Raw genomic sequence first — 21,430 nt, forward strand, 5'->3', positions numbered from 1 at the left:
AGTAGAAATTCACACTCCAGGAAGATGCTCCTGATCTGTCCTGTGGCTCTGAGTATTTCCTGGCACACCACCACCTAGCCCTGATGGTAATTACACTAACAGCCAACATTTATTAAGCACCTATTATATACCAGGCAGTATATTAAATACTTTCCATGCATTATGTCTCTAATGCAATTATTGTCTTCATTTATCATTGGCGGGACTAAGGCTCCAAGATGGTAAGCACTGGCAATATATCACAGAGCCGATAAGTTAGAGACCTAGGATTCAACTCCTCAACTCCGTGATCTCAATTACTACCCTGTCCACCCCTATCTGGAAAAGCAAGCCTCTAGGCTTTAAGGACAAAAGCATTCAGACAGAAGGAAAGCCCTAAGAAATCACCTAGCTCCAGAATTTTACAAAGCAGGGAAAGCACAGAGGTTCTTCCCTGGTCCTCTCAATGGACAAATTTTCAGAGGTCCCAAATTATAAGAGAAGTTTCTAAATGGGTGTGTTGGTTTCAATTACAATTAACAAATAATAAGTATATTATGGATCACTGGGACAGCCACTTTATAAATAATTCCTGGCACCCCAAATGTAGTGCTCATATTGGTGCAAAAGTGATTGCCTAAAGTGACTAGTTTAATGTTAACTGCAGATATCTTAGATCAGGGGTCAGATTTTCAAGCCAGCAAGAAATTGTCTCCTTTAAAATGGTGATTCTCAATGAGCTATAATTTTGGCCCCTACACAAACATACATTTAGCAAGGTCTAGAGACATTTTCAGTAGTAACAACTGGCGTTTAGTAAGTAGGGACCAGGAAATCTACAAAACATCCTTCAGTACACACGATCATCGGACACCTGGGTGGCTCAGTGGGTTAAGCGTCTGCCTTCAGCTCAGGGCTCATGACCTGAGGTCCTGGGTTTGAGCCCCACATCAGGCTCTCTGTTCAGCCAAGAGCCTGTTTCTCCCTCTCCCTGTGCCTGCCGTTACCCCCTGCTTGTGCTCTTTCTCTCTCCCTCCTCCTATCTGTCAATGAATAAATAAAATCTTGAAAAGAAAAATACAGAGGATGAGCACCACCACCACCCTTACCCATACCAAAGGATCATCAGCCCAAAATGTCAATAGTGCTGGGCTGGAAAAAGCTTTAAATGGGCTTCTATAGGGGAGAAAATGAACAGAGTGGAAGGGAAGAGATTAGAAGTAAGGCTTCTCTGAATGAGCCTTGTTAGATACCTTTGACTTTGAAATCTCATAAATGATTCATGTAAATATTTAAATCATTAAATCATATAAATTTTTAAATAATCCCTAACATGAAAAACAAGCCAAAATATAAACATAACTTTATATCAGGTTGATAACATGATCACACAGGAAAAAAGAATCACTCTAATTGACCTTAAAAAGAAATGTTTTTAACTATCTGTCATTAATGAGATATATGATAGGAATAAAGGGGAAAAAACAAAAAGAAATCTTAAGCTCTCAATAGTCTTAGTAATGATATTAGTATTGCTACTTTATTTTTTAAAATATTTCTAAACTTTTAAAAAAGATTTTATTTATTTATTTGAGAGAGAGAGAGCACGAGAGGAGAGAAGGTCAGAGGGAGAAGCAGACTCCCCCTTGGAGCTGGGACCCTGATGCGACACTCAATTCTGGGACTCCAGGATCATGACCTGAGCCGAAGGCAATCGCTTAACCAACCGAGCCACCCAAGCGCCCAGTATCACTACTTTAAAATATGTCTATCATGGGTTAAAACATTAGTAATGATATCAATGATGTTAAGATCCAAAATTTTTAGGACAAAAGTGATACAAATATAATATCAAAGGAGTTAAATAAAAAAACTTACAATCTTTAATTTCAGTTGGAAATCTCAGCATTGCTATTCAACTCTCTTCAGGAAATTTCATAAAAACTGGAGGGTTCTGTTTAAAAAAAAAAAAAAGTTGAGCATTTATTCTGTCTTTTATTATGGACTAAATTTCAAGTATCCAAATACCCCCAGAGAATAAGAAAAAGATCTATACAAAAGAACTTCAGCTAATAAATCAGAATGAATGCTAAAAATAAGATCATCACTATTTTGCAAATGCTAATAATATACCTGGCTTAAGGGATGGTCATCAATAGATGGTAAAACTTTTGAGCCAAGGATTGATAGGGAACATTATAATTGCAATCACAATGAAGAAAAAAGGGGTGCCTGGGTATCTCAGTGGGTTAAAGCCTCTGCCTTTGGCTCAGGTCATGATCCCAGAGCCCTGGGATCGAGCCCCACATCTGGCTCTCTGCTCAGCAGGGAGCCTGCTTCCTCCTCTCTCTCTCTGCCTGCCTCTCTGCCTACTTGTGATCACTGTCTGTCAAATAAATAAATAAAATATTTTTTAAAAAATAAAAAATTAAAATTAAAAAAAAAAAGAAAGAAAAAAGGGGTGTCACTCCCTGAATCCACTGATAAATGTTAGCATCACTCAAAGTTACATGAACATATATTCTGTGCCTCCTGGTGAGATGCATTCTAAAATACACAGCATCTCTATTTGGGCCAAAAATATTTAGTCTGAATCCAATGAAACTTTTAGATAAAACTTAATCTACAGAAAGTAAGGGGCAAAAGGCACAAGTAAATGACACACCATAAAGAAACAACTGGCAAAATTCAGAACATGTCATCCTCAGGACCACCAGCCCAGTTATTTCAATAAGTCAATAACATGAAAAAAGAAGATCTGGGAGTTAGGAAGGGAAGAAAGAAGGAATTTTTCTAGATTACAAGTGACTTTAAGAGTTTTAACAGGGGTGCCTGGGTGGCTCAGTGGTTGAGCCTCTGCCTTTGGCTCAGGTCATGAGCTCAGGGTCCTGGGATCAAGCCCCACATTGGGCTCTCTGCTCAGCGGGGAGCCTGCTTCCTCACCCCACCCCACCCCCACCTGCCTCTCTGCCTACTTCTGATCTCTCTCACTGTCAAATAAATAAATAAATCTTAAAAAAAAATAATAAATAAAAAAGAGAGAGAGAGAGTTTTAACAAACGGGCACCTGGCTGGCTCAGTCAGTGGAGTGTAGGACTGTTGATCTTAGGGTTGCAAGTTCAAGCCCCACATTGGGTGTAGTGACTTAAAAAAAATAAAAAATAAAAAACTTTGAAAAAAAGAAGAGCCTTAAGAACCAAATAGAATGATGAACCTCCCTTATATCTCCATTTGAAGAAACTACCAGTGAAAAGACATTTTCTAGACAAACAGGGAAATTTGAATATATACTATTTATTAAATGCCATTAAGGAATTATTGTTGGGTACTATCATAACCTTCTAGTTGTGTAATAAATTCTTCCTTTTTAAAACTGCAAACCGAAGCATTGAAGGTAGGGTTGCAAGATAAAATACAAGATGGCATGAACATATATTTTTTTTTTTTTAAAAGATTTTATTTATTTATTTGACAGAGAGAGATCACAAGTAGGCAGAGAGGCAGGCAGAGAGAGAGAGGAGGAAGCAGGCTCCCTGCTGAGCAGAGAGCCCGATGCGGGACTCGATCCCAGGACCCTGAGATCATGACCTGAGCCGAAGGCAGCGGCTTAACCCACTGAGCCACCCAGGCGCCCTGGCATGAACATATTTTTACTAAAAAAAAATTATTTATTGTTATCCAATTTAACTGAGTGTCCTCTGTTATCATTTACTAAGTCTGGCAACCCCAGTTTAGGGGTGAGATGATATGATGTCATGTGCCAGTAAGGGGGGAAAAAAGGTGGGGCCATGAATTAAATACAGTATGGCAAAATGGAAATGATGTTGAAACTAGATGACGGGTACATGAAGGTTCACTGCGCTCTCTGCATCTGGGTATGTCTGGAAATTTTTATAAGAAAGTTTTTTTAAATGCAGGAGTTAGGGGTGCCTGGGTGGCTCAGTGGCTTAAAGCCTCTGCCTTCAGCTCAGGTCATGATCCCAGGGTCCTAGGATCGAGCCCCGCATCAGGCTCTCTGCTCAGCGGGGAGCCTGCTTTCCCCTTCTCTCTCTGCCTGCCTCTCTGCCTACTTGTGATCTCTCTCTGTCAAATAAATAGATAAAATCTTTTTAAAAATGGAGGAATTAATATATTACTCGGGTTTTAGAAACAGCCCAATTCTACCCCAGTCCCCTTATCTCAGAAAAGGAAATGAAAGCCCAGAGAGGGGAAGTGATCTTGCCTGAAGTAAAACAGCAACTGGACAGCAGAGCTGGGGCTCAGCTCCAGGTCTCCTGTCTTTGAGATCCGAGTGGTTTCCATTTCCACCGGGTGGACAAAGGCAGTGCCAGGTGTTTCGAGGTGAAAGCCTGGGTGGTCTAGACTCCCTATCTGAGCTGAAAAGAGGGGCAGGCTTGGGAGAAATGAAATGATGTACATAACCGGCTTCTCACGGCACTAGTTCTTCTGGACTATTAAAGATTAGTCCTAGGACTGGTCCCGTGTCGCTTTCCCTGCATTCAGTTGGTCAGGTCATCAAAGACCAGATTCAAGAGAGTACGAAATGGAGTCAACGCGGGAAGGCAATGCACATTCCTCAGAGGAGGCGAGCTCCTAGATGGATACGGCGACACTTCTGGAGCACGGGGAAATGCCTTTTCCCCTTGTTCATTGCACAGGTTAGACCCCTCTCAAACCCACCCTTGGCTCTCTGTCCTCTCTCCGCCACTATCTCAGGCCACCTCTGAGAGAGTGCTGACCTCATCTTCCCTCATTCTATTTATTGAGAAATTGGTGCATGCTCCCTGAGAGCTTTCTGGAAGACCAGAGAGCCAAGATAAAATGAGCAACTTCGTAAGGTGAGATTACTCACTGGCTCACTTAAAGGAAAGAATTGCTAGGTCGTCTGCTTCTACCACTGCTGGTCACTATGTGCCTCTGCAAAGCTCACTTCTTGAAAGCAGGTCACAGAACTGGTCCTTGCTGAGCCGCAGTGAGTTTGGATTTCTTTAAAAATAGCTTGCTCTTCAAGTGCAAAAAATAACATCTGAGACGTTTGTTTAAGTGTGAAACACACCTTTGTCATGACTCAGTACAGGCTGAGCGGAAGTTTATTAAACTTTCCAAAAAGAAAAATTTCCTCTTGAACTAAGCGAGCCTGAGAGACGACAGCCTGGAGTGGGGAGGGAGGCGGCGGGAAGAAAAAAGACACGTGGAAAAGCAGAAAAAGCGGGACTGGATCTTTCTCATCTCTGAGGCTTTCTCGTGCCATTCTTTCCACCTTGAAAGACCTTCCTCTTCCAACCGGACTGATCATGTTCTCCTCCTCCCCCTCCTGGAAGCCTAATTTAAATGTCACCTCTGTGAAGCCTTTTCTGACCCCTCCAGGCAGAGTTACTCACACCCTCTTTGTTCTCAAGACCCTTTGTACGAGACTTTATTATTAGCACACCGTATTGAAGTTGTCAGTTTACAGGTCCGCCTCCCTTCTTAAACTGTGAACTTCTCAGCAGCAGGGGCACTGGGTGAGTCATCCCCAAGCCCCTCCACCTGGCGCCAGGCCTGGCACAGATGGGGTGTTGGGAGAGGTTGTTGATAAGAGACAGTCTTGCTGGGAGCCACATTAAATCCGAAAGGTACTGGTTTTCATTCCTGTTCTGCTTTCCAAATGCCTCCTGACTGTCTCCGTGCCCCGCTGCCAAGCCTGCCCATCCACCTGCACCAGAGCCCGGACGCTCAACCTCCCCTCGAGACACAATGAGAGAAAAGTCCTCCCTGCTCCCTGAGGCCAGCTCCTCCCCGGGTCCCCTGGATCACACGCCCTTTGATCCGCCCTTTCTCCACATCATTGATTATTTTCCTTTTCTAGTAGATTATTTCCACAACAGGAAAATACTCTGTACATTCAGCTGAATGCACACACACATAGCCTCCTTCCCTTTCAATTATCCTAATTCCCTGCTCAACCCCCTCCACTCTGCTCCATTTAATCTTAAGATCACCAGCGGCTTCCATGTTGCCAAATCCAAATGGTTTGTTCTTTCTCTGCCTCAGTTTACCTGTCTCGTCAGCAGCACTCAACACTTGATCCCACCCTCTTCCAGAAGCATTCTCTTCCCAGGCTTCCGGTATTCTACACCCCCTCCTTATCTTCTGCCTCACTGGCCACTCCTTCTCCGCCTCTTCGGAGCCGGCCTCTCCCCCTTAACCCAACCTCTGAATGTCACAGGGCCCCAGGGCTCAGTCTTCAGAGCTCCTCACAGTCTCCCTAAGTGATCCATCCAGTCCCAAGATTGATGTAGCTCTCGATAACATCGGGTTTCTAACTGGAACTCCAACCTGGACTCTGGACTCAATGGCTAACTGCCTACTCAAACCTAAAAGGCATCTCAGACTTAACATATCTAAAACCAAACTTTTGATCCATCTGGACTTATCTCAGTGAAGAGCACCACAATTCACCCAGTTGCTCAAGCCAATGGCTTTGGACTTCTTAATTTCTCCTTCTCCCAAACCCATATACAATATTTCAGGAAATTCTACTAGCTGTGTCTTCAAAATATACCACCTTCCCCACTCCAACTACTGTCCAAGCAATAACCTCTTAGTCGTGCCACCCACCCCCTGCTTTCAATCTCTTTCAACCCAGTAGCCAGAATGAGCCTTTTGAAACAAAGCTCAATCTTGCGTACGATCTCCCAATGGCTTCTTCCTTTACAGTTGAAATAAAAATCCTAAGTCCTTATCATTCTCTGCAAAGTCCCCCACAGTCTGGGCCCTGCCTGCCTCTCCTACCTCATCATCTTTCACCCTCTCCCTCCCCCACTGTGCCCCAGCCACACTGGACTCCTTGCTGTTTCTCAAACATGAAGCATGAAACATGAAGCATGAAACATGAAGCTGCCTCAGGGCCTTTGCACTTATTGTTTCCCTCTCAATCTCTAAACATCTATATGATTCACTTCTTTCAGGTTTCTGCTGCTTTTACCCTCCAAAGAGGCCTTCCTTAACCATTCCATCTAGAATAGCCCTAATCCCTTATTCTTCTTTATGTTTCTTCATAGCACTTTTGAATTGCTCATTATTTATGTTCTTTGTATGCCTCTCTACCTAGACTGTAAGCTCCACAAGAGCACTACTCTGCCATTGTCAGTTACAGCTGTCTTCCCAATGTCTAGAAAAGTACCTGGTAGACAGGCAGTGTTCAATAAATATTGATTGAATGAATTACTACCTGAGTGAATGAATGAATTCACTTCTTTCTACTGCCCCTGCCTTAGGCCAGGCTTCAGCCTGTGTGCTGCAAAATAGGACCACAAATTCATCCCATGGAATGCTAAGTCCTTTGCAATGTGATTTTGCCATGCCTCCTAGAAGAGGCACAGCCTTTTTTTCCCCGGTGCTCAAATCGGTGCTGGCCTTGTGAATTGCTCTGGCCAATGAAAGGAGGCAGAACTAAGATTACATGACTCCCAAGGCTAGACCTTAAAAGACCTGGCAGCTTCTGCCCCCATCCCCTATAGAACACCATCTCCAAGAGCACCATGCAGACAAGAAATCAAGGATGAAAGACCACGCTGAAAGAGGTCCAGCTGTTCTGGCTAGGCTACCTCCAGCCAACCCACCCAATGACTGCAGCTGCATGAAGGACAGGACCCCTTCATGCCACGGACCTTCAGCTCAGGTCATGGTCTCGGGGGTGGGGGGCGTGACTGAGAGTCTTCTTTTGCTAGTGAGGCCAGCAAAAGAAATGCCCAGCCAACCCACAGAATCAGAAGAAATAAGAAACCATTGCTTTGGGGCGCCTGGGTGGCTCAGTTGGTTAAGCCTCTGCCTTCCACTCAGGTCATGATTCCAAGGTCCTGGGATCAGGACCCACGTAGGGCTCCCTGCCCAACAAGGAATTTGCTTCTCCCTCTCCCTCTGCCCCTGCTCTCTCTCATGCACTCTCTCTCTCTAATAAATAAATAAAATCTTAAAAAAAAAATCATTGCTTTAAGCCCCTAGACTTGTGGGCTGTTTTGTTACCGTGTAGGAAACTCTCCAAGACCCAGCCTCTGCAGACCTCTTCAGCCTCATATGCAAATACAGACGGCATCCTCCGGGGACTCTGCGGTGGCCGCGGGGAGGAACTGTTCTCAGACCCTCCGGACATCAGAAGTACTTGGGGAACTTCAAAAATTCTAGTGCTCAAGCTCCTCCCCCAGAGACTCAAATTTAATTGGTCTGAAATGGGACCCAGGCAACAGTATTTTTTAAAAGCTCTCCGGGGGATGCTAATGTGTAGTCAGGGTTGAGAACCATTGAGCGGGAGGATCTAAAAGTGTATTTTGAAATTGCTGATCTTGCCTTCAAGGAAATTCAAAAGCTTCAAGGAAAGATTAAATTATGCCCAGTGTCCTTTTAGCATTAAGTAAGCAATATTGCGTTCTAAGTTTTGGGAAATTGGTAATAGACTCTAGGAGAACATTCTTTAATTACATGAAATATTAAATTATCAATACTTTATTTCCTCAAATTGGAAGACACACCCTTTTCATATGTTAATGCTTCTAAGATCAGCCTCCATCTTATTATTAAATGTGTACCCTTTATGTTACTTTATTTCACAGAAAACACAGTAAGACTTAGACTGAAGGCTTCAGCCTGTCTTATTGCCAGTGGTGATTACAATCAAGGACACTGCTTTCTGGGACACAGCCTCATGTCGTGTGCAAAATGTTACAGCCTCTTTGATTCCAATTGATTCTCCTATCGACATCAGGAGGTGGGGCTCTTGAATTTCATTTTATTTATTATAACTGCCACAATTTATTGAGCATTCACCTTGGGCCTGACACTGTTCTAAGCACTTTGCAAATACTATTTCATTTAAGTCCTGCAGAACCTGAAATGTGGCCACGTGTTATGCACAGGGAAGCTGAGGCCCATGGTCCCACAACTGGGATGCTTGGGGAATGTGGACTATTGTCCACATGGACTCTGAAAATGCCATGGGGTTTTCAGGAGATGGTGTACCCTGTTTGTTTCTCAGAATAAAGCACAGGTGACTTAAACATGACATTCAAGGCCTTTTATAATCCATCCCAAATCCATATTGCAATGGTAATGAAAAGTCCAGAACACCCAGGTAGAGAACAGCCAGCAGCTGAGAAGAATCCCAGTAGTGTGGCGCCTGGCTGGCTCAGTGGGTTGGGCCTCTACTTTTGGCTCAGGTCATGGTCTCAGGGTCCTGGGATCGATCGTTGCATCAGTCTCTCTGCTCAGCGGAGAGCCTGCTTCCCCCTCTCTCTCTGCCTGCCTCTCTGCCTACTTGTGCTCTCTCTGTCAAATAAATAAATAAAATCTTAAAGAAAGAAAAAAAAAAGAACCCAATAGTTAAGGGCTCACTGCGCACCATGTACTTTGCACTTCTTATCTCTGATTCTCCAAAGGATCTCACATGAGGGTATTTGCAAGAGGTCTGGTTGGTTTTGCTGCGAAGCACCCTCCCGCCTTTTTGCTAGATTCTCCGTTAGGCATCAGCTCTGCCCCATAATTTGTTAGTCTCCATGGTGCTGTCAATCAAGATACTCCAGGTTCCTCTGGAGTAAGGGAGTGGGTAAGTGACCCTAGCTAGACCCATCCTACTCCATAAGGATTTGAACCTTGGACAGAGCCATGCACTGTCAGAGAAAATGTCAAATTGAATCATCCTGGCAACAAGGCCCTGTTAAAAATAATAATAATATTGAGAGTCTTGAGCACAAGGCACTATCATAGGTGTACAAACAGACATTAATTCATTTCATCCTCAGTACACTCCCTATCTAACCCGTCTAGCAGATGAACAGACCGAGGCAACAAAGCCAAGCCTCACATAGCTTTCTGGGCAGAGCTAGGTTCGAACCCCAGTAGCCTGGGCTTTGGAACACATGCTTCACCAGGAAGTCCAGAGCCTCTCAGTTATTGGATCTTTTCTTTCTGAGCCCGGTTCTTTGTCCTTTCCTCTAAGCACTGCAGCCTTCCAATAAATTCCTTTTTGACTAATGAGCCTGAGTCAGTATCTGTTGCTTAGACTAAGAAACCTTAACTAATTAAAGTGTTATAGCTTCTGTTTGCAGGTAAGGAGCCTGAAGCTCCAGGAGGCTAAGGAACTAAAATCACCAGCTAGTCTTGTAATGAAGGTCATGGTCGTAGTAGCTGGTACTTATTTGAATTATGCAGCATCAAACGAGTGCTTGCTGCAAGGCAGCCTCTGTGCTAAGGGATTTACCTAAATGATCTCATTGAAGTGTCACCAAAAAAAAAAAAAAAGATGTTTTTTATTGAGATGTAATTCACATGCCCCAAAACTCATTCTTTTGAAGTACGCGATTCAGTGGGTTTTCTGGTATATTCACAAAGTTGTGCACTCATCACCACTCACCAATTCCAGAACATTTTCAACATCCCAAAAAAGACGTCCCATTACTCATTAACAGCCATTCTTCATCTTCCCTCTAGTGATCCCCTATCTGCTTACCGTCCCTATGGGTCTACCTATTCTGGATATTTCATGTAAGGGGAATCAGACATTATGTGGTTTTTTGAGACTGGCTTCTTTCTCTTAGCGTTGTTTCCAAGGATCAACGTCATATGGGTGTTTCACTCCCTTTTACTGCCAAATACTAGCCCACTATATGGGTAAACCACATTTTGCTTATTCTTTCATCGGCTGACGGAGATTTGGGCTGTTTCCACTTTTTAGCTGTTAATGAATAAAGCCACCGTAAACATTTGCGTACAAGTTTTTGTGTGGACATCTGTTTTCCTTTCTCTTGGGTAAACACCTAGGAGTGGGATTTCTGGGTCAGTTATGTACTAACTTAACATTTAACCTTTTGGGGAACCAGGCGGGGCTATTATTATCCTCACATTATAGATAAGGAAATAATGGCTAGAGAGATTGGGGTACTCAGGGCCACAGAGCTGGGAAGTGGTGGCTGTGCTTTGAGTCTGGCCGGGCTGGTCCAGGAACAGGTATCACCGCCCTCTCCAAGGAAAGCAACTTTTTGGTCTAAAAATGATCACTAATGGTGGGGGATTTTTCCAGAAATTTTGATGCCTGAGGAGTTGAATGCCACCCCAACTCTCAGCAAAACACTCTTTTTTCTTCCTCCTCCCCACCCCCGTCCTCTTTCATCATTATCGTTATTATTAGCTACCCTCTATTGAGCGCCTACTATGTCTCTGGTATTTTATATAATATTTGTTTTCAACTTTAAAACAGTAGTAGAGGAAGCCCCCAGGTTTGGGTCCTGCTCTGCCACTTGGGCAAGATAAGGATACCAAGCCTCTCAAAGCCTTGGTATCTTTATCTATAAAATGGGACCAATGATAGTAACTATTCTACAAGTTGGTTGTGAGGTTGTGTGACTTAGCACAGAAGATCAACAAATGCTAGTTTTAGCAAAAGCTTATAAAAATCCTCTAAAACCCACTCTTCAGGCATATTTCCCAGTTGAGAAAACGGCGAGATATGATGTCTTCCTGTGAGGATAATGAAGCTAGGGGTGGCAAAGATGGCGTCTTTTTCACCTTTGCTGTTTCTGCTCTTGGCCCATCCTTGCTCTCCCCGCTCCATCTTTGGACCATTTGCACACCTGGGATTTCTCCATCCTGCCCTCCTGGTGAAGACTAAGGAAGTGAAGCCTTTTGTACTCCCTACTGATTCCCATTTGCACTCCCTTTCCCCTCACGTCTGTGTCTCCCAGGATACCTCCGCCATCCGCTCTCCCTCCCCGCCCCCCCCACCCCTGCCCAGGAGCTCTCTGTACTGGCCGACTACAGGCTGCCACAAGACAACTTTGTGAAGGGGAAAGAGTGTGGGCTCTTTGCCTACAGTCTTGAGTTCAAGTTTTAGCCCACCACCTAGGACACATGGCTTAATCATCCCTGACCCTCAGCTTCCTCAGACAACAATTAGGAACAATTGTTACACTTTGTGGGATTGCTGGAGCCAATTTGAGCATGTACGTGAAGCATCTGGTACAGGTGCCTGGGGCACCATCGGTACTCGGCAAATGATCATGACCCTTGTCTAGCCCTGCTGGTCTCAGTGCAGTGGCAAGGAGAGGCTGAGGCTTCTATAAGACAAAGCTCAAAGATGGGCTCCACAGGGCTGGGGAAACAGCTCAGCTGGAGTGAGAGCAAGGGAGGATGGGGAGGGGGGTGGCCTGAGATCAAAGGCTAAATTATGCAGATTATTCCTTTGTTCCTTGTGGTTTGCACTTGCCTGGGTGCCTCCTGGGGCATGAGCAGAAGCAAGCTTACACTATATGCACACAGATACACACATGTGCAAACATGCACATAAACCAAGATGCACACAAAATACACCCTACCACACACACACACACACACACACACACACACACACACGGTCACGGACACACATGCATGCATACATCCTCCAAACACATACCCATCTACGTGCTCAGGCAGTCATCCAGAAGCTCGCTTGCCCATGAACACGGGTAAATGCACAACCATGGGAGTTCGTGCAAGCACATGCACAGGCACACACATGTTCACACCTACAAGCCCACGAGCTTGCACACAAATGCTCGTCCACGTGTGTGTGCGTTTCTCTTTTCAAATCCCCAACTCTAAATAGAAGCATAAGCTGCAACATATGTGTGCCTCCCTGTCGTTTGGAAAGAGGAGGCTTCAGAAACACAGCTTTGCAAAAATAAGGTAGAGAAACTGACAGGGTTTCCACGCGCTGCAGGGAAGGCTGAGAAGATGGAGGCAGCCCGGTGGCTGGGTGAAAGAGGACAGAGGAGGAGATGGTTCTGTCACGGACAGGAGACAACCCCTGAAGTCATTCCCCATTAACCTGAATCCAAATCAATCAAAGGTTTGTATCAGAGGCTCCCAGCCTTATTGATGGCTGTTCCCGATTAAATAAGGCTTGATGTGAACACTTACCGCCGCCAGTGGAGTCGGGCATTTTTCTAAGCCCTGGAGGTGGAGTAACTCATTTCATCCTCGACAAGAATAGTCTGCAGAAATAATAGGATAGTTATGAATATTATTGTTATTCTCTTCAATTTGCAGCCTGGGGAAACGGAGGCAGAGTACCACCCAGCTTCTGACTCGACCTCCAACTTCTGAGCACCTCTCTGGACTTGTTCAGATGCCACCTCCAGACTCCCTGCCGAATGGCCCCGTCCTCACTCCTGGAGTCCCTGCCACTCCATTGCCCTCTGAACATGCCCTCTGAACACGGGCTGAACCTGTGCCCTTGCTCATTCATCCGCCACCGGGCAGATCATGAATCAGTTACTCATACTCACTGTGTCTACCAAAGAAGGCTAATACAGCCTGGGGAGTCGGAGTGGGGATGGGCGGGGGGTGTTCAAGGCCTGTCTCATTGAGGAAGTCCTTGGGTTTTTTATAGCTTTGTTGAAGCATAATTAATATACAATAAACTGCACATATATTGAACATATACCATTTAGGGGCGCCTGGGTGGCTCAGTCAGTTAAGGGTCTGACTTCTGCTCAGGTCATGATTTTGGAGAGATCAGCGGGGAGTCCGCTTGCCCCTCTGCCCCTCCCCCTACTCATACATACACACACACACACACACACACACACACACTCATTCTTTTTCTTTCTATCTCTCTCTCTCTCAATAAAATCTTTAAAAAAAAGAAGAAAATATATAACTTGGTGCATATTATTATTGAGATATATTATATCCATAAACCATCACCACAATCAAACTAATAAACGTACCTCTCGTCTCTAAAAGTAGAAAGTGACTTTTAAGCTAAAATGTGAAGCGGAAGTTGCCCAGGTGACAGAGGAGTAGGAAAGAAAAACTATTTCAGGAAGAAGAGACCCCTCCAGCTACAATTCTATGGCAAGAAAAATCAAGCTTCAGGTGAGAGAATAAAAGAAAATCTGAGATGCAGTGGCGGGGAGAGACGGGTAACGGAGTCAGACATAAGGGGCAGGAACAGTTCCAGGCATCAGATGAGAGCAAGCCTGTGCTGGGTCCTACCCTTGCAGTCGGGGCTTCTCCAGCCTCCCAGACCTGCTCCATGCAGGTCAGGCTGGTCCCCAGGATGAAGGGGAACTGGAAGCATTTCTTCCATGGACCAAGCAGATTCCTTCTCCTGTAGAACCCATGGAAGTGCTCGCTCTTGGCTTTGAGCCCTCAGCCCACCTGTTCATGGCTGGGCTTTAATACACATTACTCTGTATTTCAAAATCTGTAAAGATTTTTTAAATGGGGCTTGAAAAGAATTATTTTGAAGATATTTAAAAATAATCACAATCCCATGCACCTCCCCAGATATAACCAATATTAACATTTACATGTATACTCTTCCTCTTCCAGATCCTTTATATATAAATACATTATATATGTACATACATTTATATACTCTTTTTTATTTTATTTTATTTATTTATTTGAGAGAGAGCATGAGCGAGGAGAAGGTCAGAGGGAGAAGCTGACTCCCCGTGGAGCTGGGAGCCCGATGTGGGACTCGATTCCAGGACTCCGGGATCATGACCTGAGCCGAAAGCAGTCGTCCAAACAACTGAGCCACCCAGGCATTCTATATACCCTTTATATATAAATATACGGTCTATATATTTTATATATTTATTTGTTTTTTCTTTTTTTAAATAGATTTTTATTTATTTTTTTTTTAAAGATTTTATTTATTTATTTGACAGAGAGAGATCACAAGTAGGCAGAGAGGCAGGAGAGAGAGAGGAGGAAGCAGGCTCCCCGCTGAGCAGAGAGAGAGCCCGACGTGGGACTCGATCCCAGGACCCTGAGATCATGACCTGAGCCGAAGGCAGCGGCTTAACCCACTGAGCCACCCAGGTGCCCCCTAAATAGATTTTTATTTATTTATTTGACAGAGATCACAAGTAGGCAGAGAGGCAGGCATAGAGAGAGGAAGGGAAGCAGACTCCCTGCTGAGCAGAGAGCTTGACTCTGGGCTCGATCCCAGGACCCTGGGATCATGAAGCTGAGCTGAAGGCAGAGGCTTTAACCCACTGAGCCAGCCAGGTGCCCCTATTTGTTTTTTTCTTACAGGGATCACACCAAGGGCAGGTTCTTAGCTATATGTTAAAATTTAAAAATATACCATCACATTTCCACTGCCTATATAGTCTATAACATTATTTCAAACAACTCTTTACTACTGTTTCAAAAAAAAAAATGTGATAAGCTTTCTTGCTTATACACCTGTACACCATTCCTTTTTTTCTTAAAGATTTACTTATTCATTTGAGGTGGGGAGGAGCAGAGGGAAAGGGAGAGGGGAAGCAGACTTCACGTTGAACATGGAGCCCTATGGGGGGGAAGGGGGGAGGTTCAATTTCACAACCCCAAGATCACCATCTGAGCAAAAACTAATAGCCAGATGCTTAACTGACTGAGCCACCCAGGCACCCCTATACACAGTTTCTTAATAATTTCTTTAAGATATCCAAGGAATACAATTACAGATCTTTAAAACAACTTTATAGAGAAATTACACATTTTGAAGGATTTTGAGATATATTGCCAAATTGTTCTTCAAAAGCCTGAACCAAATTATACCCAGATCTGCAGTATGCAAGTGCTTCTCTTCATACTGTTGCCAATACATACATGCTGTGTACTAACAGGTTTTTCTTCTAAAGTTGGTCCACGAAAATAGGATTACAGTGCTGCTTTAATTTGCATTTTTAATAATTAGCAAGGTTGAGCATTTTTCATGTTTATTAGTTGTCTTGCTTCCATTTTCATGGATTTCCTTTGCCTTTTTTTAACACCAAAAGTAATTTCGTTGTTTTTTCTAATTATTAAAGCACTATATCCTCACTGCAGACAATTAAGAGAATGATAAATATCAAGAAGAAAGTAAAATTTAGTCAGATAGTCACAGTTAACCATATCGTGGATTTTTTTTTCTGGATAGAGAGGATTAGAAACAGATCACATATTTAGAAAACCAAAACAGGATCACGTTGTGCATAGCATCATATACTGCTTTTGAATGTTATTGTAGAGCAGTAATTTTCCTGTAATTGGGTATTATTTTAAAAACATGACTTAGGGAACCCTGGGTGGCTCAGCCAGTTAAGCTTCTGCCTTCTGCTCAGGTCATGATCTCAGAGTCCTGGGATCAAGCCCCTTGATAGGTTTCCTGCTCAGTGGCGAGTCTCCTTCTGCCCCTCCCCGAGCTCATGCTCTCTCTCGATTTCTCTCTTTCTCAAGTAAATAAATAAGATCTTTTTTAAAAATTTAAAATTAAAATAAAAGCATTATTAAGGGGTTTCTGGGTGGCTCAGTCAGTTAGGTATCTAATTCCTGATTTTGACTCAGTTCATGATCTCAGGGTCATGGGATTGAGCCCCATGTCAGGTTCCATGCTGGGCAAGAAGGGTGCTTAAGACTCTCTCTCTCTCTTTCTCTAATGAAATGAAATGAAATAAATTAAAAAATAAGAACATGATTTAATATGTGCAAAAATGCAGTTATACAGTAATTAACTTAATTACTGCCCTAATTTAGATATTTGGTTCCTTCCACTTTTTTACTTTCATAAATAAAAGAATAATAAATATCCTCGAGTTTTTTTCCATTTTTTATTATCTTCAGCATACATTTTTTATAAAAAGACACAAAGGATTGTTTAAAGTTTTTCTAATACATATTGTCAAGCTCAGGTCCAGAGCACACTGCCATTACTATATAAAACAGTGCCTGCTTACAGACACTCTTGCCAAACTGGGTATCAAGATATTAGGTGAAATAATATCATTGTTAACTTCAGTCTCGTTCTTTAATCAGAAACAAGACTGCAAGAAACAAGACAAGGCACCAGTTTTATTCAAGGTAGTACTGGAAGTCCTAGCCACAGTAATGCTACCACATAAAGAAATAAAATGCATTCAGATTGGTAGAGAAGAAGCAACACTTTTACTATTCGCAGATGACATGATACTATTTATAGAAAACCCTAAAGACTCCACCAAAAAAATACTAGACCTGATAAATGAATTCAGTAAAGTTGTAGGATACAAAATCAATATTCAGAAATCTGTTGAATTTCTATACACTGATAATGAAGCAGGAGAAAGTGAGATCAAGATAAAAATCCTGTGAGGCCCCTGGGTGTCTCAGTCAGTAAAACATCTGTCTTCAGCTCATGTCACGATCCCTGGGTCCTGGAATTGAGCCCTGCATAGGGCTCCATGCTCTGCAAGGGAGTCTGCTTCTCCCTCTCCCTCTGCCCCTGCTTTGTATTCTCTCTCCCTCACTCTGTGTCTCAAATAAACAAAATCTAAAAAACAAAAAAAGAAAAGAAAACAATCCCATTCACAATTGCACCAAAAACAATAAAATAACCAAAGAGGTAAAAGACCTGTACTCTGAAAACTATAAAACACTGGTGAAAGAAATTCAAGGTGGGGCATCTGGATGGCTCAATCTTTATTGAAAGAGTCGGCTTTCAGCTCAGGTCATGATCCCAGGTCCTGGGATGGAGCCCCACATCGGGCTCTTGCTCAGTGGGGAGCCTGCTTCTCCCTCTCTCTCTGCCTGACCGTTCTGCCTTCTTGTGCTCACACACACTCTCTGTCAAATAAATAAATACATCTTAAAAATAACTGCTCTTTTTAAAAAAAGATTTTATTTATTCATTTGAGAGAGAGACAAAGAAAGCACAAGCAGGAGAAGATAGAGAAGCAGACCCCCAGGACCAGAAAATCGCAACCAGAACCCAAGGCAGATGCCCAATGTTCTGAGCCATCCAGGCACCCCTAAATAAATAAAATCTTAAAAAAAAAAAAAAAGGGATGCCTGGGTGATTCAGTCATTAAGCATCTGCTTCAGCTCAGGTCATGATCCCGGAGTCTGGGGATCGAGTCCCGCATCGGGCTCCCAGCTCCATGGGAAGTCTGCTTCTCCCTCTAACCCTCTCCCCACTCATGCTCTCTCTCATTGTCTTTCAAATAAATAAATAAAAATCTTTAAAAAAAAAAAAAAAAAGAATTTTAGGGGCACCAGTGATTCAGTGGGTTAAGCTTCTGCCTTTGGCTCAGGTCATGATCTGAGGGTCCCAGGATAGAGCCCTGCATCTGCCTCTCTGCTCAGTGGGGAGCCTGCTTCTCCCTCTCTCTCTGCCTGCTGCTCTGCCAATTTCTGATCTCTCTCTCTGTCAAATAAATAAGATCTTAAAAAAAAAAAAAAGAATTTTAAAACACTTTTAGTAATATTAACAGTTTTATTTAAAAACCTACTAGTCTTGGGGCGCCTGGGTGGCTCAGTGGGTTGGGCTGCTGCCTTTGGCTCAGGTCATGATCAGGGTCCTGGGATCGAGCCCCGCATGGGGCTCCTTGCTCAGCGGGGAGCCTGCTTCTCTCTCTGCCTCTGCCTGCCTCTCTGCCTGCTTGTGATCTCTGTCTCTCTCTCTCTCTGTCAAATAAATAAATAAAACCTTAAAAAAAAAATAACCTACTAGTCTTGGGGCACCTGAGTGGCTCAGTGGGTTAAAGCCTCTGCCTTCGGCTCAGGTCATGATCCCAGGGTCCTGGGATAGAGCCCCACATTGGGCTCTCTGCTCAGTGGGGAGCCTGCCTCCTCCTCTCTCTCTCTCTGCTGCTTCTCTGCCTACTTGTGATCTCCATCTGTCAAATAAATAAATTTTTTTAAATAAATAAATAATAAAAACCTACTAGTCTTTCCTGCCTCTTTTCTCGCAAGTCACTCTCCGTGTATCATGAGTGAACTTTCCAAAACACAGATCTGGTTGTGTCACTCCTCTGTCTAAAACTTTCAATGGCTCACTATCACCTAGAGGATAAAGACCAAGCCCCCTGGCCTTCAGGCCATTAGAGGGCCTTCATGGTTTTGCCTCAACCTTCCTTTTCAGCCTTATCTCCTATGTATACCCCAGACTGTAATGCCTTGGCCTTGCAACTAATCTCTTAGCCACGCCAGACTTCAACCCGCTATTTCCCATACAGATGTATTACTCATACTGTAATACATACCTGTGTTTCTCCCTTCTTCAACTAATGAAGACCTCCTGGGCCTCTGAGATCCAGAGAATGTCCACGTTCCTGATTCCCCAAAGAGAGAGCTTTGGTTCCCCCTCCCCCAACATGCCCCCATAATGAAATGTTCCTACCTGGTTGCTCCTATCTCCTGACACCCCTCTGCACCTTTGTGCTCACGTCTACCTCCCCGATGCCCAGACTAGTGCCAGGCAGAGAGTAAGGGCTTCATGCTATGACTCTTAGCTAATTTAATATTTGATTAGAGGCCACACACTCTGACACAAAAACCGTCATTGAAGATGTATAAATTAAAACACAACTTCTCATGAGAATGTCTCCTAGGAACAGCTGGGTCAGAGCAGTTGGCTAGCTGCTGCTAAGGTGTTTAATAAAACCCTAGTTAATTAACAAGAAAAAGGTTCCTTTGTGGTTTGCTTCACAGCCGAGGACAGCAAGAAGCTCCTGCTGGAGACAGATCTTGACCTGCTTCAGGTTGCGCTCAGACCTTTTAGAGTTAAAAGAGTTACAGGGCGGACACCTGGGTGGCTCAGTTGGTTAAGCCACTGCCTTTGGCTCAGGTCATGATCCCAGAGTCCCAGGATCGGGTCCCACATTGGGCTCCCAGCTCCGTGGGGAGTCTGCTTCTCCCTCTGATCTTTTCCCCTCTCATGCTTGCTCTCTCTCTCTCAAATAAATAAATAAAATCTTTAAAAAAAACAAAAGAGTTATGGGGAGATAGGTGCTGCTCCAAACCCGGACCAAGTCATGGAAGGGCTGTCCTTGTTCCCCTGAGTCTGGCATGCCCAGCCCTCCACACACTCCCAGAGGGTTGGCGGGAGAAGAATTCAATCGGTACAATCCCTTCAGAGAGCGATTTGACAGTATGACAATGTCTAACCACTCTGATCTCCCACCCCACTGCGAGGAACCCAAACTGTAGCAATGCTGTCAGGGTCTGCATCTGAGGATGAGTTGTTACTGTGTTGTTTAGGAAAAGAATAAGCAAATTATGACTTATCCAGTCCTAGCATTCAAGCAGATGTTCAAAAGAATAAGGTAGGTTTTTTGTTATGAGATGGCAGCAAAATCCTATACAGGTTTCCAGTCTATAAAGCAACAACAACAATACATTTCATACGTGGAAGAATACACACACACACACACACACACACACACACACACACAATTTGTAAAGGTAGGAGAGAAGATCTAGCAGGATGCCCCATCTAATCTCCTGGGGGAGACCCGTAGGGAGGTGAAGGGGTACTTTCACTTTTCACTGTCAAAGCTGTGGGTTGTTTCCATTTTTACAAGCATATATTAATGTTGTAGTTAAAAGGAAGATAAACAAAGCCCCTTACAAAGCTGGCTTCCATGTATCTTTTCAACCTTGACTCACAGGGCTTCCTCATTCCAGGGATGATCAAGTTAGAATAATCACCAGCAACTGTAAATTGTGTGTGTGTGGGGGGGGAGTGTGTTTTAAGATTTTCTTTCTAAATAATCTCTATACCCAATATGAGGCTTGAACCCATGGCCCCAAGACCAAGAGTTGCATGCTCCACTGACTGAGCCAGCCAGGTGCCCCAAATTGTGTTTTTATTCTTTTATTTCTTTAAAATTTTTTTTAAAGATTTTATTTACTTATTTGATGGAGGAAGAAATCACAAGTAGGCAGAGAGAGAGGGGGAAGCAGGCTTCCCGCTGAGCAGAGAGCCTGATGCAGGGCTCAATCCCAGGACCCTGAGATCATGATCTGGGCTGAAGGCAGAGGCTTAACCCACTGAGCCACCCAGGTGCCTCTATTCTTTTATTTCTTATAAAGATTTATTTATTGGGGTGCGTGGGTGGCTCAGTCAGCCAAGTGTCTCCCTTCAGCTCAGGTCATGATCCTAGGGTCTTGGGATCGAGCCCTGCGTCAGGCTCCCTGCTCAGTGGGGAGTCTGCTTCTCCCTCTCCCTGCGCTGCTCCTCCTGTTTGTTCTTTCTCTATCTGTAGAATAAATAAGTAAAATCTTAAAAAAATTCTTTTTAAAGATTTATTTATTTATTTGAGAGAGAGTGAGAAAAGGAGAGAGAGTGCTTGAGTCGGGGATGGAGCAGAGGGAGAGGGAAACCCTAGCAAACTGCCAGCTAAGCACTGAGCCAGACATAGGGCTCGATCTCACAACCCTCAGATCAGGACCTGAGATGAAACCAAGAGTCAGTGGCTCAACCCACTGCACCATCAGGCACCCCGGGTGTGTGTTTTAAAGCACACCATACCCACCATGTGCTTTGATTGTGGCCACCAGTCCATGATAGATTCCACTATTCTCGGGATGCCTGGGTGGCTCAGTTGGTTGGACGACTGCCTTCGGCTCAGGTCATGATCCCGGAGTCCCGGGATCGAGTCCCACATCAGGCTCCCAGCTCCATGGGGAGTCTGCTTCG

The 21,430-nt window shown here is 43.9% G+C and overlaps 1 long non-coding RNA gene across 1 annotated transcript in view; it reads right to left on the bottom strand.

The window, feature by feature from the left end:
- Positions 1-1,855: 1,855 nt before the first annotated feature.
- Positions 1,856-21,430, bottom strand: part of LOC123392779 — a 36,360-nt gene continuing 16,785 nt past the window's right edge. The window contains exons 3-4 of the long non-coding RNA XR_006607428.1: positions 12,910-12,983; positions 1,856-1,933 (exon numbers count right to left, since the gene is read on the bottom strand). This is a non-coding gene — a long non-coding RNA (uncharacterized LOC123392779). The remainder of the gene's footprint in view (positions 1,934-12,909; positions 12,984-21,430) is intronic.

Source organism: Mustela putorius, unplaced genomic scaffold, assembly GCF_011764305.1.
Source record: "Mustela putorius furo isolate JIRA1106 unplaced genomic scaffold, ASM1176430v1.1 tig00000596_pilon_pilon_pilon, whole genome shotgun sequence".
Lineage (NCBI taxonomy): Eukaryota > Metazoa > Chordata > Mammalia > Carnivora > Mustelidae > Mustela > Mustela putorius.